Raw genomic sequence first — 17,500 nt, 5'->3', positions numbered from 1 at the left:
TCTTAGCTCATTGAATTAAAGTATAAACTTCTGCCATGTGTGAGTGGTAAAGGCTCGTTAATTTTGTTGCTTTTCAAATTCACGTCTGACAACAAGACGAAGGAACATTGGGGCATCAGACGCTTTGGAAAGTAGCCACCAACCGCAGAGAAAGAGAGAAAGAGGGAAAAGACAGTATGAGGTGTGGAGAAAACAGCAGCAGGTACAAGGAGCTCAAATGAGATTAATGGCGCCTAAATAGAGCACGTAAAGAAACAGTTACAAATCTAAGAAAAGGGAAAGAAAAGACTAGGAAAAAACACAGAAAGAGCTTGTAGATGAAATTCTCTTCCAGGAACAGCAGGTTAAGAGAAATTACACAGGGAGCAGTTAAGCTTGTAAGACGGGGGAGAATAGAAAAGAAAATGCAGTTTTATGAAGTGCGTTTGCCTAATCCAGCTAGCACTTTTATTTTATTTCTCTATTTGCTTCTTTTATTGGTAAAGTAAGTTTCAAGTGCATGCACAGGTATGACCGAGAGAGCCAGGGTATAATAATTTGAAGCGTTTGCACCAGCGCTAATGAAGCACGAGAGTTATAGCAAAGATATGAAAGGGGGAGCGATAATAAATATGTGATATGGCAATAGTGACACCAAAATAAGCCACCTATTTATAAAACTGACATGGAAGAAATACTAAAGGTTAACTTCTGAAATTGTAGCCGATGTTAAAAAGATTCTCGTTGTCGGCAGGATTCGAACCTGCGCGGGGAGACCCCAATGGATTTTTAGTCCATCGCCTTAACCACTCGGCCACAACAACTGACTGTAAGGTGTGTGCACATAATCTGTATGCAAGTTTTCAAGGTGTCCCACAGCAAATTCCTGATATTCTGCAATGCACTTTTTAAAAATAATGTTTTTTTCAGCAGGCACATTCTCTCCTAAAAACAAAAATTGCATGCGTATATCTCTAGTTTGGAATACCATAGGCTTGCATGCATACTCTCATGGGTCACTCAAGTTTTTGGACCCTATTGCACTCTGTTTTCGTGCTGCTTTTAGTATATGACCCATATTACAGAAGTCTACCATCTTTGAGTATTTGAGGCTCCTTTGTAAGTGCTTTATATTTTTTCCTTGAAGAGCTATATAATAAAGGGGTCCGGGAATGATTGCATTTATGGAAGATAAAAGAAGGCCCACTTGTCTCACCAAATGCTGTAGAGAAACCTGATGTTTTACTCATGTTATCCTTAGTTCGTTTTTGTTAGACCTTGCATTCTTAAGGTGGTCCCAACCCCACCTTATTGCTTTTCACCTCCGCATTTTGCTGTATCTTTTTGTTGGCCTTAGGACTCTGATCTTTTTATCGCTACTAATCAGTGCTGAAGTGCACGTGCTTCGTCCCTAATCATGTGTATAATTGGAGTATACCTGACTAACAAATTTAATTTACTTGAAAGCCCCTTGGAAAGTGGTATTCCATATACCCAGGGACTGATTGTGCCGCCCAAAGAAATAGCATTTCAAACCTGTCTCAAGCCTGCTACTGCAGTGTCTGTGCTGCAGTGTACTGCCACTTCGACTTGGCATTTAAAACTACTTGCCAAGCCTTAAACTTCAATTTTATTACATATCAGTAACCCCTAAGGTAGGCCCTAGGTAGTCCTAGGGGCATCATGCTATGTAAGTAAAAGGTAAGACATGTACTGTGGTAGTTTGTATGTCCTAGTAGTATCAAACAGTCTATTACATTTTTCACTAATGTGAGGTCTGCCCCTCTCATAGGTTAGCATTGGGTATTCCCTTATACTTTTTGGGGGTAATTCCATATCAGAGAGGAGAAGCTTTATTTATTTATTGATAAATCCTATCTACTGGTGAGGTTGGATTTAAGCTTACTATTGTATAAATGCCATTTTTAGAGAGTGAGCATTTCTCTGCACTTACTGCTCTATTTGCATCAAAACCTGTCTTCAATTGATGTCTGGATTGGGCTGTGAGACAGCTACATATGTGCATTCCCTGTAGACAGCCACAAGACAGGTCACTCAACTGCAACTGCATTCATCTGCATTCTGATTGGCCTGGGGAGAGGTCCGCTCCCCTTACCGCAAATATGTTCAAGAACGATAATTTATGTCAGTAAGTACAGTATACCTACATCTTATAATCATGTGTGTTTAAATATTTTGTCGTTAGATCGTTTAAATATTGAAAAGGATCTGTTTTTAATAGACATTTTACAAAAACAACTGGTACATTTGGGAATTCTGTAAAGGAAAAACCCAACTGCCGTGACATTGCCAACCACAATGCCGTGACTCGGATTCGAACCGAGGTTGCTGCGGCCACAACGCAGACTACTAACCACTATACGATCACGGCGAGCTACTTGGGCTCAATAACGTATAGTGACATGAAGAAATTATAATTCGGAACACTCAGGGCTACTCCTGTGATAGGCTGAATGTGTTCATTGCTTCCTCATTCCTTATACAAAGGCTTTATCTCCTCAGTGGTTGATAGGCTGAAACCGTTTCCTGGCCGCCTGCTTGTGAACTGGCAGGAGTCAAAGATCACACATACACTGGTGGGCCTGTGATGGGACACCAATGCAGAGAAACACACCTGGCGCAGATATTCTATTCTGTTTATTAGACCTGCATCTCCCCTGTACCTCCTCAAGCCATCTGTATGTGAAGCAAGAAAGAGTTAAGGAACGGTCCATCTACACTTTTATTGGGAGGATGCTGCCGTGAGCTCCTCCCAGCTAATCACACAAACAGCAGTAAAGCAAGATAACTACACAGTTAGGGGGGACTGCATGGTTAGGTTTTTGAGAAATTATTGAAACTGACCTCAGTGACCCATAATCAGAGCTGTGGCTAATGACTGCATGCCTACTTATGATGATGCAAGCACCATGGCTCGTAGGGGCCCCACAACACACTTTTCTTAGCTCATTGAATTAAAGTATAAACTTCTGCCATGTGTGAGTGGTAAAGGCTCGTTAATTTTGTTGCTTTTCAAATTCACGTCTGACAACAAGACGAAGGAACAATGGGGCATCAGACACTTTGGAAAGTAGCCACCAACCGCAGAGAAAGAGAGAAAGAGGGAAAAGACAGTATGAGGTGTGGAGAAAACAGCAGCAGGTACAAGGAGCTCAAATGAGATTAATGGCGCCTAAATAGAGCACATAAAGGAACAGTTACAAATCTAAGAAAAGGGAAAGAAAAGACTAGGAAAAAACACAGAAAGAGCTTGTAGATGAAATTCTCTTCCAGGAACAGCAGGTTAAGAGAAATTACACAGGGAGCAGTTAAGCTTGTAACTCGGGGAGAATAGAAAAGAAAATGCAGTTTTATGAAGTGTGTTTGCCTAATTCAGCTAGTACTTTTATTTTATTTCTCTATTTGCTTCTTTTATTGGTAAAGTAAGTTTCAAGGGCATGCACAGGTATGACCGAGAGAGCCAGGGTATAATAATTTGAAGCGTTTGCACCAGCGCTAATGATGGACGAGAGTTATAGCAAAGATATGAAAGGGGGAGCGATAATAAATATGTGATATGGCAATAGTGACACCAAAATAAGCCACCTATTTATAAAACTGACATGGAAGAAAAACTAAAGGTTAACTTCTGAAATTGTAGCCGATGTTAAAAAGATTCTCATTGTCGGCAGGATTCGAACCTGCGCGGGGAGATCCCAATGGATTTCTAGTCCATCGCCTTAACCACTCGGCCACAACAACTGACTGTAAGGTGTGTGCACATAATCTGTATGCAAGTTTTCAAGGTGTCCCACAGCAAATTCCTGATATTCTGCAATGCACTTTTTAAAAATAATGTTTTTTTCAGCAGGCACATTCTCTCCTGAAAACAAAAATTGCATGCGTTTATCTCTAGTTTGGAATACTATAGGCTTGCATGCATACTCTCATGGGTCACTCAAGTTTTTTGGACCCTATTGCACTCTGTTTTCGTGCTGCTTTTAGTATATGGCCCATATTACAGAAGTCTACCATCTTTGAGTATTTGAGGCTCCTATGTAAGTCATTTATATTTTTTCCTTGAAGAGCTATATAATAAAGGGGTCCGGGAAAGATTGCATTTATGGAAGATAAAAGAAGGCCCATTTGTCTCACCAAATGCTGTAGAGAAACCTGATGTTTTACTCATGTTATCCTTAGTTCGTTTTTGTTAGACCTTGCATTCTTAAGGTGGTCCCAACCCCACCTTATTGCTTTTCACCTCCGCATTTTGCTGTATCTTTTTGTTGGCCTTAGGACTCTGATCACTTTATCGCTACTAATCAGTGCTGAAGTGCACGTGCTTCTTCCCTAATCATGTGTATAATTGGAGTATACCTGACTGACAGATTTAATTTACTTGAAAGCCCCTTGTAAAGTGGTATACCATATACCCAGGGACTGATTGTGCCGCCCAAAGAAATAGCATTTCAAACCTGTCTCAAGCCTCCTACTGCAGTGCCTGTGCTGCAGTGTACTGCCACTTCGACTTGGCATTTAAAACTACTTGCCAAGCCTTAAACTCCAATTTTATTACATATCAGTAACCCCTAAGGTAGGCCCTAGGTAGTCCAAGGGGCATCATGCTATGTAAGTAAAAGGTAAGACATGTACTGTGGTAGTTTGTATGTCCTATTAGTATCAAACAGTCTATTACATTTTTCACTACTGTGAGATCTGCCCCTCTCATAGGTTAGCATTGGGTATTCCCTTATACTTTTTGGGGGGTAATTCCATATCAGAGAGGAGAAGCTTTATTTATTTATTGATAAATCCTATCTACTGGTGAGGTTGGATTTAATCTTACTATTGTATGAATGCCATTTTTAGAGAGTGGTTAACAACACGGAGTTTGGTCCTGGGACAGAGGGGCAGCTGGACCTAATATAAACTAGAAAAAATGAAGATGCTAGCCCTCCACCACTTATCACACAATTTTTGTGAATACAAACAGACAATTGTTTTGTTTGTATGGGCAAATTTATTTAACCCTTTTACTTAATTCTTTTTTTCTTATTTATAGAAACGTTCTGGGTGAGAAAAGGCACAAAAAATACAGACATTTATATTATTTACAGCTCACACGCATACATCTTTCATACCACTATTACAACTGACATATATACAAGTAATCGACATATTTTTACACACTATATATACAAGCTTCTTTATGAAGAAGAATTCCAATTTCAAAGCCACAGATAATGATTCTCTGTGGAGAGTCAAGTTATTACGACGCCCAACAAGGGTCAAACAACAAAAAGGCAACAGAAAAATAAATTGCAAATTCACTGGTTGAAAATAATAAATCAATTATAACACAAATGTTAACTCGAAAATGCCTATTTTGCTGTTTTTTGCCAACGCGTTTCGAATCTGAGTCTGATCCCAGATTCTCCTCAGGGCTCTTTAAATGAAGATTCTGCAAAAAAAGAGGAAGCTTGCTTTAGCCACTATGCATCTAGCCATTTTGGACCCCTTAAGCGGAGAGATTATTAAGATTGTACCTCAAAAATGGAAGGCGCGGTCCCGCGGTGCCATTTTCAAGTGGGGGCTTTAGTTTCAGAAGAGGTTCTGTTAAAGAAATTATGGCGGTTAACCAACCATCTAGGGACACACAGGCTTTAGCGGCTTCAAACCTTCCAAGCGGAAAGGTCCTACCTTCAAATGTGGTAAGTGAGATCGCTACTGTTTCTTTGTGGCGCTGTATTTATTTCACTGTTCAGGCAGAGCTGCTGCAGCCTAGAACAAGTTAACAAGAGCGGCACTAAGTATATGTGAAGTTTAAAATACCAGTGACAAAGAATGCGGCGGGGGGAGTTGATTCATACCTGGTAACTGTTTTCCAAGCAGGAGACTCACTGCATCGCCAGCCCGTAGCTCCTTCGTTTTCACGCAGGCGGCGGGCCGGGACCAAAACGTTCCCAGAAATTGGTATGATTCACGCTGTTTTCTAGGGGGATATCAGAGTAAAGATTTAGCGCTGGGGCGCAAAAGGCTCGCTCATCTAGATACCACGTCTTAGGGCTTAGGTACTAACCTTCTTCTCCAGCTCTGGCAGCAGGAAATGCGAACCCATTGGTGTACCGAAGCCATGTGAGCTCCCTACTAGATACCTGCCTACCGCTAAGCATTATGGTCATTGTAGTGAGGAGTATTTACAAACGTGAAACTTCCGATAATGAGTTAAATCCCGTTTGTGTGCTGTTAAATTTTAGTATTAAATATGCTTCTTTTTGTAGAAGCAGTTGTTCACAGTTGGTGCCCGGATTCAGATGATTTACATTACACAGTACAGTCCACTTGAACTCATTCTCACCATGGCTTTTGTCAACGAAATGTTGGACAAGTGGTGCTGTGAGGATTTTGTTCTTAATGCGTGACCTATGTTGTGTCATGCGTGTATTCACTTGCTGATTAGTCTTCCCGATGTAGATTTTAGGGCAGGAACAGACAATGGCATAAACCACATTTTTGGTTTTACAGTTGGTAAAATTGGAGTGGGTCCACGTTGTAGTCATATGTTGGAAGATTTTCCCTTCTAGGGTTGTGTCGCACGCGACACAATTCCCACATCTGTGGTGTCCCTCCACTGGTTTAAGGCCCCATTTAGACAATAAATCACTCTTTGGTTTTGTTACTCTAATGTCTGCACGGACCAGTTGTTGGCCAATGTTTTGGTTTTTGCGGAAAGCAAATAAGGGACGAGGGAAGGGAGTTTCTAATTCTTCCAGCAAGTGCCAGTGTTTTAGGACCAATTGTCTTATTTTGTGTGTTTCTGCACAGAACGTGGTGACACAGACCAAGCTCTCCAATTCACGCTTGATTTTTGTTTCAAAGAGGCATTCTCTAGGTGTGTATCTTGCCCTCTTGAAAGAATGTTTTAGTAATTTTTTGGGGTATCCCCTTTGTTGTAACTCATCACAAAAATGTTGGCCATGTTGTTCAAATTGTTCAACATCAGAGCAATTTCTCCGGATGCGGAGTAGTTGCCCGTAGGGCAAGTTGGCCCTTAAGTTTCGAGGATGCGAACTACCATAATGAAGAATGGTATTCTTGTCCGTTGCCTTCTTTTGGAGTGAAGATTTCAGCATTCCTCCCACATTTTTCATCACCACGTCCAGAAACGTCATTTTGACGTTGCTTGAGTCAAGCGAAAAATGGATATCCTGGTGTCGTGAATTCAGCCAGTGGTGAAAGTCAACCAAGTCTGTGTGGCTCCCCTGCCACAGGAGCCACACGTCGTCGATGTAACGGTACCACTGTTTTATGTGTTGCATGAATGGGTTATTGGTGTCAACAAATTTTTTCTCGTATTCGGCCATGAACAGAACCGCCATTTCCGGAGCATAAGGGCACCCCATCGCGGTGCCCTTAATCTGCATAAAGAATTCATTGTCAAACCGAAAATAGTTCTTTTTCAGGGTTATTTCAGCCAGTCTAAGTATGAACGACGTTGGGACTCTATGGGGTCTCTCTCTGGAGTCTAGATAGAGTTCGATCGCCTCAAGAGCCTCCTCTTGAGGAATCTGTGTATACAGAGACGTAACGTCCATGGTGACCATTAATTGTGAGGTTTCATCAAAGACAGTGTCCTCAACTTTTTTTAGGAAATCCGTAGTATCACGGAGGTAAGCTTTCACTTTGGCTACGAAAGGTTTAAGGAAGAAGTCCACAAATTTGGACAATGGCTCTAGACATGAATCGCACCCCGAGACAATTGGACGTCCCGGGGGCTCAGACAGATTTTTATGGATCTTGGGCAAGAAGTATGCCACCGGGGTCCTAGGAGATTTTTTAATCAAGAAATCACTTTCTTTTGGGCCCAGGAATCCACTCTCCTTTCCACCTTGTACTACCTCTAAAATCAAAGACTGTATTTGTTGTAGAGGGTCTTCTGTCAATTTGCGGTACCATTCCTGATTGTTGACCTGGGAACTGCCTTCCGCTAGGTACTTATCCCTTGGCAAAATAACGACCGCCCCGCCCTTGTCAGCTTGTTTTATCACCACAGAAGAGTCTGCCTTAAGATTTTGTATGGCGGTCCTTTGCCCCTTGGTGATGTTGGGTTTAACAAATTTCTGTTGGTTTTCTAATTTATTAATGGATGACAGGAGAACTTGTTCAAATGCTTGAACTTGTTTTGGGATGTTCTGATTGGGTACGAAAGTAGATTTGTTCCTCAAGCCCGTAGTTTCCATATTGTTACTTGGTGGTTGATTAGCAAAGAACGCTTTAAGTCGAATTTTCCGACAGAATTCTATAGCTTCCAACTTTATTTTAGTAAAATCTGTCCGTCTTGTAGGGACGAATTTTAGTCCCAGATTCAAAACTGACTCTTCGTCCTTTGATAATGCCCTAGTTGATAAATTAACTATAGTAGATGGTTTTGCTATGACTTGTAATAATTCCTCCGGGTTCGCATTTCCCATTGCGGCTTGAACCTTACCTTTGACTGCTGTCCTTTCTCTAAAAAAGGATTTTGTTTTTTATTTCCACCCCTCGAGTCCGAACCAGATGATTCTGAGGACGAGGTTTCTGAAAAAGTTTTGAATCTATTCCTAGATCTTCCTTGGAAATTGTTAAGTGCTCCTCGGGATTCTGATTGGGAATAGTAGTCGTCCTTCAAGAAGGGATAAGCCCTTTCTAATGTGAAGGACTTGGAGTCTCTTTCGAACTGTCCTGTCTTATTATTTATGGTAATGTCTTTGAAGGTCTGTATCTCTTTATCAATTTTTTCCAAAAGGGCTTTGGAGTCTGAAACCGCCTGGTTGTCTCTGATGGCCGTAGTCAATTCCTCAATTTCTTGTAGTTCTTTTGCACATAATCTCTGGGCAGTCTCTATGGTGTGGACCATCAGGTCCCTGCTGCACTTGGTATTTATACAACTGAAGCCCTTCTTATATTCTGCGTCGTCAGTAAAAATGACTGGGACATTTTTCACCTGAAGGCCCCATGGGATGATCCCACCCCTTAGGTGCTTCAGAAGAAAATGACCGTGAAGTTCTGTACGTATTTGTTTTTTGCGAAGTCTGATTAACTTATCAATTTCATTTTGTTGCTGAGCCGAAGAGCTCAGCGTGACTTCAGCAAAAGGGGATGTGGCTAATAGATTTTTAATGTGGCCTTCAGAAAAAGAAAGAGTGTCTTTCTCACCCATTACTTGAGAGAGACACGAGAGCCTCTCCAAGCTACGAGCCTAAATGACTTCCCACAACGAGAAATCAAAAGCCCTTAAAACTCTCGCGAGTGTGCACTCGCTCTAGAATTGGTTAACAACACGGAGTTTGGTCCTGGGACAGAGGGGCAGCTGGACCTAATATAAACTAGAAAAAATGAAGATGCTAGCCCTCCACCACTTATCACACAATTTTTGTGAATACAAACAGACAATTGTTTTGTTTGTATGGGCAAATTTATTTAACCCTTTTACTTAATTCTTTTTTTCTTATTTATAGAAACGTTCTGGGTGAGAAAAGGCACAAAAAATACAGACATTTATATTATTTACAGCTCACACGCATACATCTTTCATACCACTATTACAACTGACATATATACAAGTAATCGACATATTTTTACACACTATATATACAAGCTTCTTTATGAAGAAGAATTCCAATTTCAAAGCCACAGATAATGATTCTCTGTGGAGAGTCAAGTTATTACGACGCCCAACAAGGGTCAAACAACAAAAAGGCAACAGAAAAATAAATTGCAAATTCACTGGTTGAAAATAATAAATCAATTATAACACAAATGTTAACTCGAAAATGCCTATTTTGCTGTTTTTTGCCAACGCGTTTCGAATCTGAGTCTGATCCCAGATTCTCCTCAGGGCTCTTTAAATGAAGATTCTGCAAAAAAAGAGGAAGCTTGCTTTAGCCACTATGCATCTAGCCATTTTGGACCCCTTAAGCGGAGAGATTATTAAGATTGTACCTCAAAAATGGAAGGCGCGGTCCCGCGGTGCCATTTTCAAGTGGGGGCTTTAGTTTCAGAAGAGGTTCTGTTAAAGAAATTATGGCGGTTAACCAACCATCCAGGGACACACAGGCTTTAGCGGCTTCAAACCTTCAAAGCGGAAAGGTCCTACCTTCAAATGTGGTAAGTGAGATCGCTACTGTTTCTTTGTGGCGCTGTATTTATTTCACTGTTCAGGCAGAGCTGCTGCAGCCTAGAACAAGTTAACAAGAGCGGCACTAAGTATATGTGAAGTTTAAAATACCAGTGACAAAGAATGCGGCGGGGGGAGTTGATTCATACCTGGTAACTGTTTTCCGAGCAGGAGACTCACTGCATCGCCAGCCCGTAGCTCCTTCGTTTTCACGCAGGCGGCGGGCCGGGACCAAAACGTTCCCAGAAATTGGTATGATTCACGCTGTTTTCTAGGGGGATATCAGAGTAAAGATTTAGCGCTGGGGCGCAAAAGGCTCGCTCATCTAGATACCACGTCTTAGGGCTTAGGTACTAACCTTCTTCTCCAGCTCTGGCAGCAGGAAATGCGAACCCATTGGTGTACCGAAGCCATGTGAGCTCCCTACTAGATACCTGCCTACCGCTAAGCATTATGGTCATTGTAGTGAGGAGTATTTACAAACGTGAAACTTCCGATAATGAGTTAAGTCCCGTTTGTGTGCTGTTAAATTTTAGTATTAAATATGCTTCTTTTTGTAGAAGCAGTTGTTCACAGTTGGTGCCCGGATTCAGATGATTTACATTACACAGTACAGTCCACTTGAACTCATTCTCACCATGGCTTTTGTCAACGAAATGTTGGACAAGTGGTGCTGTGAGGATTTTGTTCTTAATGCGTGACCTATGTTGTGTCATGCGTGTATTCACTTGCTGATTAGTCTTCCCGATGTAGATTTTAGGGCAGGAACAGACAATGGCATAAACCACATTTTTGGTTTTACAGTTGGTAAAATTGGAGTGGGTCCACGTTGTAGTCATATGTTGGAAGATTTTCCCTTCTAGGGTTGTGTCGCACGCGACACAATTCCCACATCTGTGGTGTCCCTCCACTGGTTTAAGGCCCCATTTAGACAATAAATCACTCTTTGGTTTTGTTACTCTAATGTCTGCACGGACCAGTTGTTGGCCAATGTTTTGGTTTTTGCGGAAAGCAAATAAGGGACGAGGGAAGGGAGTTTCTAATTCTTCCAGCAAGTGCCAGTGTTTTAGGACCAATTGTCTTATTTTGTGTGTTTCTGCACAGAACGTGGTGACACAGACCAAGCTCTCCAATTCACGCTTGATTTTTGTTTCAAAGAGGCATTCTCTAGGTGTGTATCTTGCCCTCTTGAAAGAATGTTTTAGTAATTTTTTGGGGTATCCCCTTTGTTGTAACTCATCACAAAAATGTTGGCCATGTTGTTCAAATTGTTCAACATCAGAGCAATTTCTCCGGATGCGGAGTAGTTGCCCGTAGGGCAAGTTGGCCCTTAAGTTTCGAGGATGCGAACTACCATAATGAAGAATGGTATTCTTGTCCGTTGCCTTCTTATGGAGTGAAGATTTCAGCATTCCTCCCACATTTTTCATCACCACGTCCAGAAACGTCATTTTGACGTTGCTTGAGTCAAGCGAAAAATGGATATCCTGGTGTCGTGAATTCAGCCAGTGGTGAAAGTCAACCAAGTCTGTGTGGCTCCCCTGCCACAGGAGCCACACGTTGTCGATGTAACGGTACCACTGTTTTATGTGTTGCATGAATGGGTTATTGGTGTCAACAAATTTTTTCTCGTATTCGGCCATGAACAGAACCGCCATTTCCGGAGCATAAGGGCACCCCATCGCGGTGCCCTTAATCTGCATAAAGAATTGACAGAAGACCCTCTACAACAAATACAGTCTTTGATTTTAGAGGTAGTACAAGGTGGAAAGGAGAGTGGATTCCTGGGCCCAAAAGAAAGTGATTTCTTGATTAAAAAATCTCCTAGGACCCCGGTGGCATACTTCTTGCCCAAGATCCATAAAAATCTGTCTGAGCCCCCGGGACGTCCAATTGTCTCGGGGTGCGATTCATGTCTAGAGCCATTGTCCAAATTTGTGGACTTCTTCCTTAAACCTTTCGTAGCCAAAGTGAAAGCTTACCTCCGTGATACTACGGATTTCCTAAAAAAAGTTGAGGACACTGTCTTTGATGAAACCTCACAATTAATGGTCACCATGGACGTTACGTCTCTGTATACACAGATTCCTCAAGAGGAGGCTCTTGAGGCGATCGAACTCTATCTAGACTCCAGAGAGAGACCCCATAGAGTCCCAACGTCGTTCATACTTAGACTGGCTGAAATAACCCTGAAAAAGAACTATTTTCGGTTTGACAATGAATTCTTTATGCAGATTAAGGGCACCGCGATGGGGTGCCCTTATGCTCCGGAAATGGCGGTTCTGTTCATGGCCGAATACGAGAAAAAATTTGTTGACACCAATAACCCATTCATGCAACACATAAAACAGTGGTACCGTTACATCGACGACGTGTGGCTCCTGTGGCAGGGGAGCCACACAGACTTGGTTGACTTTCACCACTGGCTGAATTCACGACACCAGGATATCCATTTTTCGCTTGACTCAAGCAACGTCAAAATGACGTTTCTGGACGTGGTGATGAAAAATGTGGGAGGAATGCTGAAATCTTCACTCCATAAGAAGGCAACGGACAAGAATACCATTCTTCATTATGGTAGTTCGCATCCTCGAAACTTAAGGGCCAACTTGCCCTACGGGCAACTACTCCGCATCCGGAGAAATTGCTCTGATGTTGAACAATTTGAACAACATGGCCAACATTTTTGTGATGAGTTACAACAAAGGGGATACCCCAAAAAATTACTAAAACATTCTTTCAAGAGGGCAAGATACACACCTAGAGAATGCCTCTTTGAAACAAAAATCAAGCGTGAATTGGAGAGCTTGGTCTGTGTCACCACGTTCTGTGCAGAAACACACAAAATAAGACAATTGGTCCTAAAACACTGGCACTTGCTGGAAGAATTAGAAACTCCCTTCCCTCGTCCCTTATTTGCTTTCCGCAAAAACCAAAACATTGGCCAACAACTGGTCCGTGCAGACATTAGAGTAACAAAACCAAAGAGTGATTTATTGTCTAAATGGGGCCTTAAACCAGTGGAGGAACACCCCAGATGTGGGATTTGTGTCGCGTGCGACACAACCCTAGAAGGGAAAATCTTCCAACATATGACTACAACGTGGACCCACTCCAATTTTACCAACTGTAAAACCAAAAATGTGGTTTATGCCATTGTCTGTTCCTGCCCTAAAATCTACATCGGGAAGACTAATCAGCAAGTGAATACACGCATGACACAACATAGGTCACGCATTAAGAACAAAATCCTCACAGCACCACTTGTCCAACATTTCGTTGACAAAAGCCATGGTGAGAATGAGTTCAAGTGGACTGTACTGTGTAATGTAAATCATCTGAATCCGGGCACCAACTGTGAACAACTGCTTCTACAAAAAGAAGCATATTTAATACTAAAATTTAACAGCACACAAACGGGACTTAACTCATTATCGGAAGTTTCACGTTTGTAAATACTCCTCACTACAATGACCATAATGCTTAGCGGTAGGCAGGTATCTAGTAGGGAGCTCACATGGCTTCGGTACACCAATGGGTTCGCATTTCCTGCTGCCAGAGCTGGAGAAGAAGGTTAGTACCTAAGCCCTAAGACGTGGTATCTAGATGAGCGAGCCTTTTGCGCCCCAGCGCTAAATCTTTACTCTGATATCCCCCTAGAAAACAGCGTGAATCATACCAATTTCTGGGAACGTTTTGGTCCCGGCCCGCCGCCTGCGTGAAAACGAAGGAGCTACGGGCTGGCGATGCAGTGAGTCTCCTGCTTGGAAAACAGTTACCAGGTATGAATCAACTCCCCCCGCCGCATTCTTTGTCACTGGTATTTTAAACTTCACATATACTTAGTGCCGCTCTTGTTAACTTGTTCTAGGCTGCAGCAGCTCTGCCTGAACAGTGAAATAAATACAGCGCCACAAAGAAACAGTAGCGATCTCACTTACCACATTTGAAGGTAGGACCTTTCCGCTTTGAAGGTTTGAAGCCGCTAAAGCCTGTGTGTCCCTGGATGGTTGGTTAACCGCCATAATTTCTTTAACAGAACCTCTTCTGAAACTAAAGCCCCCACTTGAAAATGGCACCGCGGGACCGCGCCTTCCATTTTTGAGGTACAATCTTAATAATCTCTCCGCTTAAGGGGTCCAAAATGGCTAGATGCATAGTGGCTAAAGCAAGCTTCCTCTTTTTTTGCAGAATCTTCATTTAAAGAGCCCTGAGGAGAATCTGGGATCAGACTCAGATTCGAAACGCGTTGGCAAAAAACAGCAAAATAGGCATTTTCGAGTTAACATTTGTGTTATAATTGATTTATTATTTTCAACCAGTGAATTTGCAATTTATTTTTCTGTTGCCTTTTTGTTGTTTGACCCTTGTTGGGCGTCGTAATAACTTGACTCTCCACAGAGAATCATTATCTGTGGCTTTGAAATTGGAATTCTTCTTCATAAAGAAGTTTGTATATATAGTGTGTAAAAATATGTCGATTACTTGTATATATGTCAGTTGTAATAGTGGTATGAAAGATGTATGCGTGTGAGCTGTAAATAATATAAATGTCTGTATTTTTTGTGCCTTTTCTCACCCAGAACGTTTCTATAAATAAGAAAAAAAGAATTAAGTAAAAGGGTTAAATAAATTTGCCCATACAAACAAAACAATTGTCTGTTTGTATTCACAAAAATTGTGTGATAAGTGGTGGAGGGCTAGCATCTTCATTTTTTCTAGTTTATATTAGGTCCAGCTGCCCCTCTGTCCCAGGACCAAACTCCGTGTTGTTAACCAATTCTAGAGCGAGTGCACACTCGCGAGAGTTTTAAGGGCTTTTGATTTCTCGTTGTGGGAAGTCATTTAGGCTCGTAGCTTGGAGAGGCTCTCGTGTCTCTCTCAAGTAATGGGTGAGAAAGACACTCTTTCTTTTTCTGAAGGCCACATTAAAAATCTATTAGCCACATCCCCTTTTGCTGAAGTCACGCTGAGCTCTTCGGCTCAGCAACAAAATGAAACTGATAAGTTAATCAGACTTCGCAAAAAACAAATACGTACAGAACTTCACGGTCATTTTCTTCTGAAGCACCTAAGGGGTGGGACCATCCCATGGGGCCTTCAGGTGAAAAATGTCCCAGTCATTTTTACTGACGACGCAGAATATAAGAAGGGCTTCAGTTGTATAAATACCAAGTGCAGCAGGGACCTGATGGTCCACACCATAGAGACTGCCCAGAGATTATGTGCAAAAGAACTACAAGAAATTGAGGAATTGACTACGGCCATCAGAGACAACCAGGCGGTTTCAGACTCCAAAGCCCTTTTGGAAAAAATTGATAAAGAGATACAGACCTTCAAAGACATTACCATAAATAATAAGACAGGACAGTTCGAAAGAGACTCCAAGTCCTTCACATTAGAAAGGGCTTATCCCTTCTTGAAGGACGACTACTATTCCCAATCAGAATCCCGAGGAGCACTTAACAATTTCCAAGGAAGATCTAGGAATAGATTCAAAACTTTTTCAGAAACCTCGTCCTCAGAATCATCTGGTTCGGACTCGAGGGGTGGAAATAAAAAACAAAATCCTTTTTTAGAGAAAGGACAGCAGTCAAAGGTAAGGTTCAAGCCGCAATGGGAAATGCGAACCCGGAGGAATTATTACAAGTCATAGCAAAACCATCTACTATAGTTAATTTATCAACTAGGGCATTATCAAAGGACGAAGAGTCAGTTTTGAATCTGGGACTAAAATTCGTCCCTACAAGACGGACAGATTTTACTAAAATAAAGTTGGAAGCTATAGAATTCTGTCGGAAAATTCGACTTAAAGCGTTCTTTGCTAATCAACCACCAAGTAACAATATGGAAACTACGGGCTTGAGGAACAAATCTACTTTCGTACCCAATCAGAACATCCCAAAACAAGTTCAAGCATTTGAACAAGTTCTCCTGTCATCCATTAATAAATTAGAAAACCAACAGAAATTTGTTAAACCCAACATCACCAAGGGGCAAAGGACCGCCATACAAAATCTTAAGGCAGACTCTTCTGTGGTGATAAAACAAGCTGACAAGGGCGGGGCGGTCGTTATTTGGCCAAGGGATAAGTACCTAGCGGAAGGCAGTTCCCAGGTCAACAATCAGGAATGGTACCGCAAATTGACAGAAGACCCTCTACAACAAATACAGTCTTTGATTTTAGAGGTAGTACAAGGTGGAAAGGAGAGTGGATTCCTGGGCCCAAAAGAAAGTGATTTCTTGATTAAAAAATCTCCTAGGACCCCGGTGGCATACTTCTTGCCCAAGATCCATAAAAATCTGTCTGAGCCCCCGGGACGTCCAATTGTCTCGGGGTGCGATTCATGTCTAGAGCCATTGTCCAAATTTGTGGACTTCTTCCTTAAACCTTTCGTAGCCAAAGTGAAAGCTTACCTCCGTGATACTACGGATTTCCTAAAAAAAGTTGAGGACACTGTCTTTGATGAAACCTCACAATTAATGGTCACCATGGACGTTACGTCTCTGTATACACAGATTCCTCAAGAGGAGGCTCTTGAGGCGATCGAACTCTATCTAGACTCCAGAGAGAGACCCCATAGAGTCCCAACGTCGTTCATACTTAGACTGGCTGAAATAACCCTGAAAAAGAACTATTTTCGGTTTGACAATGAATTCTTTATGCAGATTAAGGGCACCGCGATGGGGTGCCCTTATGCTCCGGAAATGGCGGTTCTGTTCATGGCCGAATACGAGAAAAAATTTGTTGACACCAATAACCCATTCATGCAACACATAAAACAGTGGTACCGTTACATCGACGATGTGTGGCTCCTGTGGCAGGGGAGCCACACAGACTTGGTTGACTTTCACCACTGGCTGAATTCACGACACCAGGATATCCATTTTTCGCTTGACTCAAGCAACGTCAAAATGACGTTTCTGGACGTGGTGATGAAAAATGTGGGAGGAATGCTGAAATCTTCACTCCATAAGAAGGCAACGGACAAGAATACCATTCTTCATTATGGTAGTTCGCATCCTCGAAACTTAAGGGCCAACTTGCCCTACGGGCAACTACTCCGCATCCGGAGAAATTGCTCTGATGTTGAACAATTTGAACAACATGGCCAACATTTTTGTGATGAGTTACAACAAAGGGGATACCCCAAAAAATTACTAAAACATTCTTTCAAGAGGGCAAGATACACACCTAGAGAATGCCTCTTTGAAACAAAAATCAAGCGTGAATTGGAGAGCTTGGTCTGTGTTACCACGTTCTGTGCAGAAACACACAAAATAAGACAATTGGTCCTAAAACACTGGCACTTGCTGGAAGAATTAGAAACTCCCTTCCCTCGTCCCTTATTTGCTTTCCGCAAA

The 17,500-nt window shown here is 41.9% G+C and overlaps 1 non-coding gene across 1 annotated transcript; it reads right to left on the bottom strand.

Moving 5' to 3' along the window:
- Nucleotides 1-721: 721 nt before the first annotated feature.
- Nucleotides 722-803, bottom strand: TRNAF-AAA (transfer RNA phenylalanine (anticodon AAA)). The gene has a single exon. It is a non-coding gene; the product is annotated as a tRNA-Phe (tRNA).
- Nucleotides 804-17,500: the final 16,697 nt, after the last annotated feature.

Source organism: Lissotriton vulgaris, unplaced genomic scaffold (genome assembly GCF_964263255.1).
Source record: "Lissotriton vulgaris unplaced genomic scaffold, aLisVul1.2 SCAFFOLD_301, whole genome shotgun sequence".
In the NCBI taxonomy this organism is placed as follows: Eukaryota; Metazoa; Chordata; class Amphibia; order Caudata; family Salamandridae; genus Lissotriton; species Lissotriton vulgaris.
Note: the sequence above shows the minus strand (reverse complement) of the source record. Positions and strands in the feature narration are given on the sequence as shown.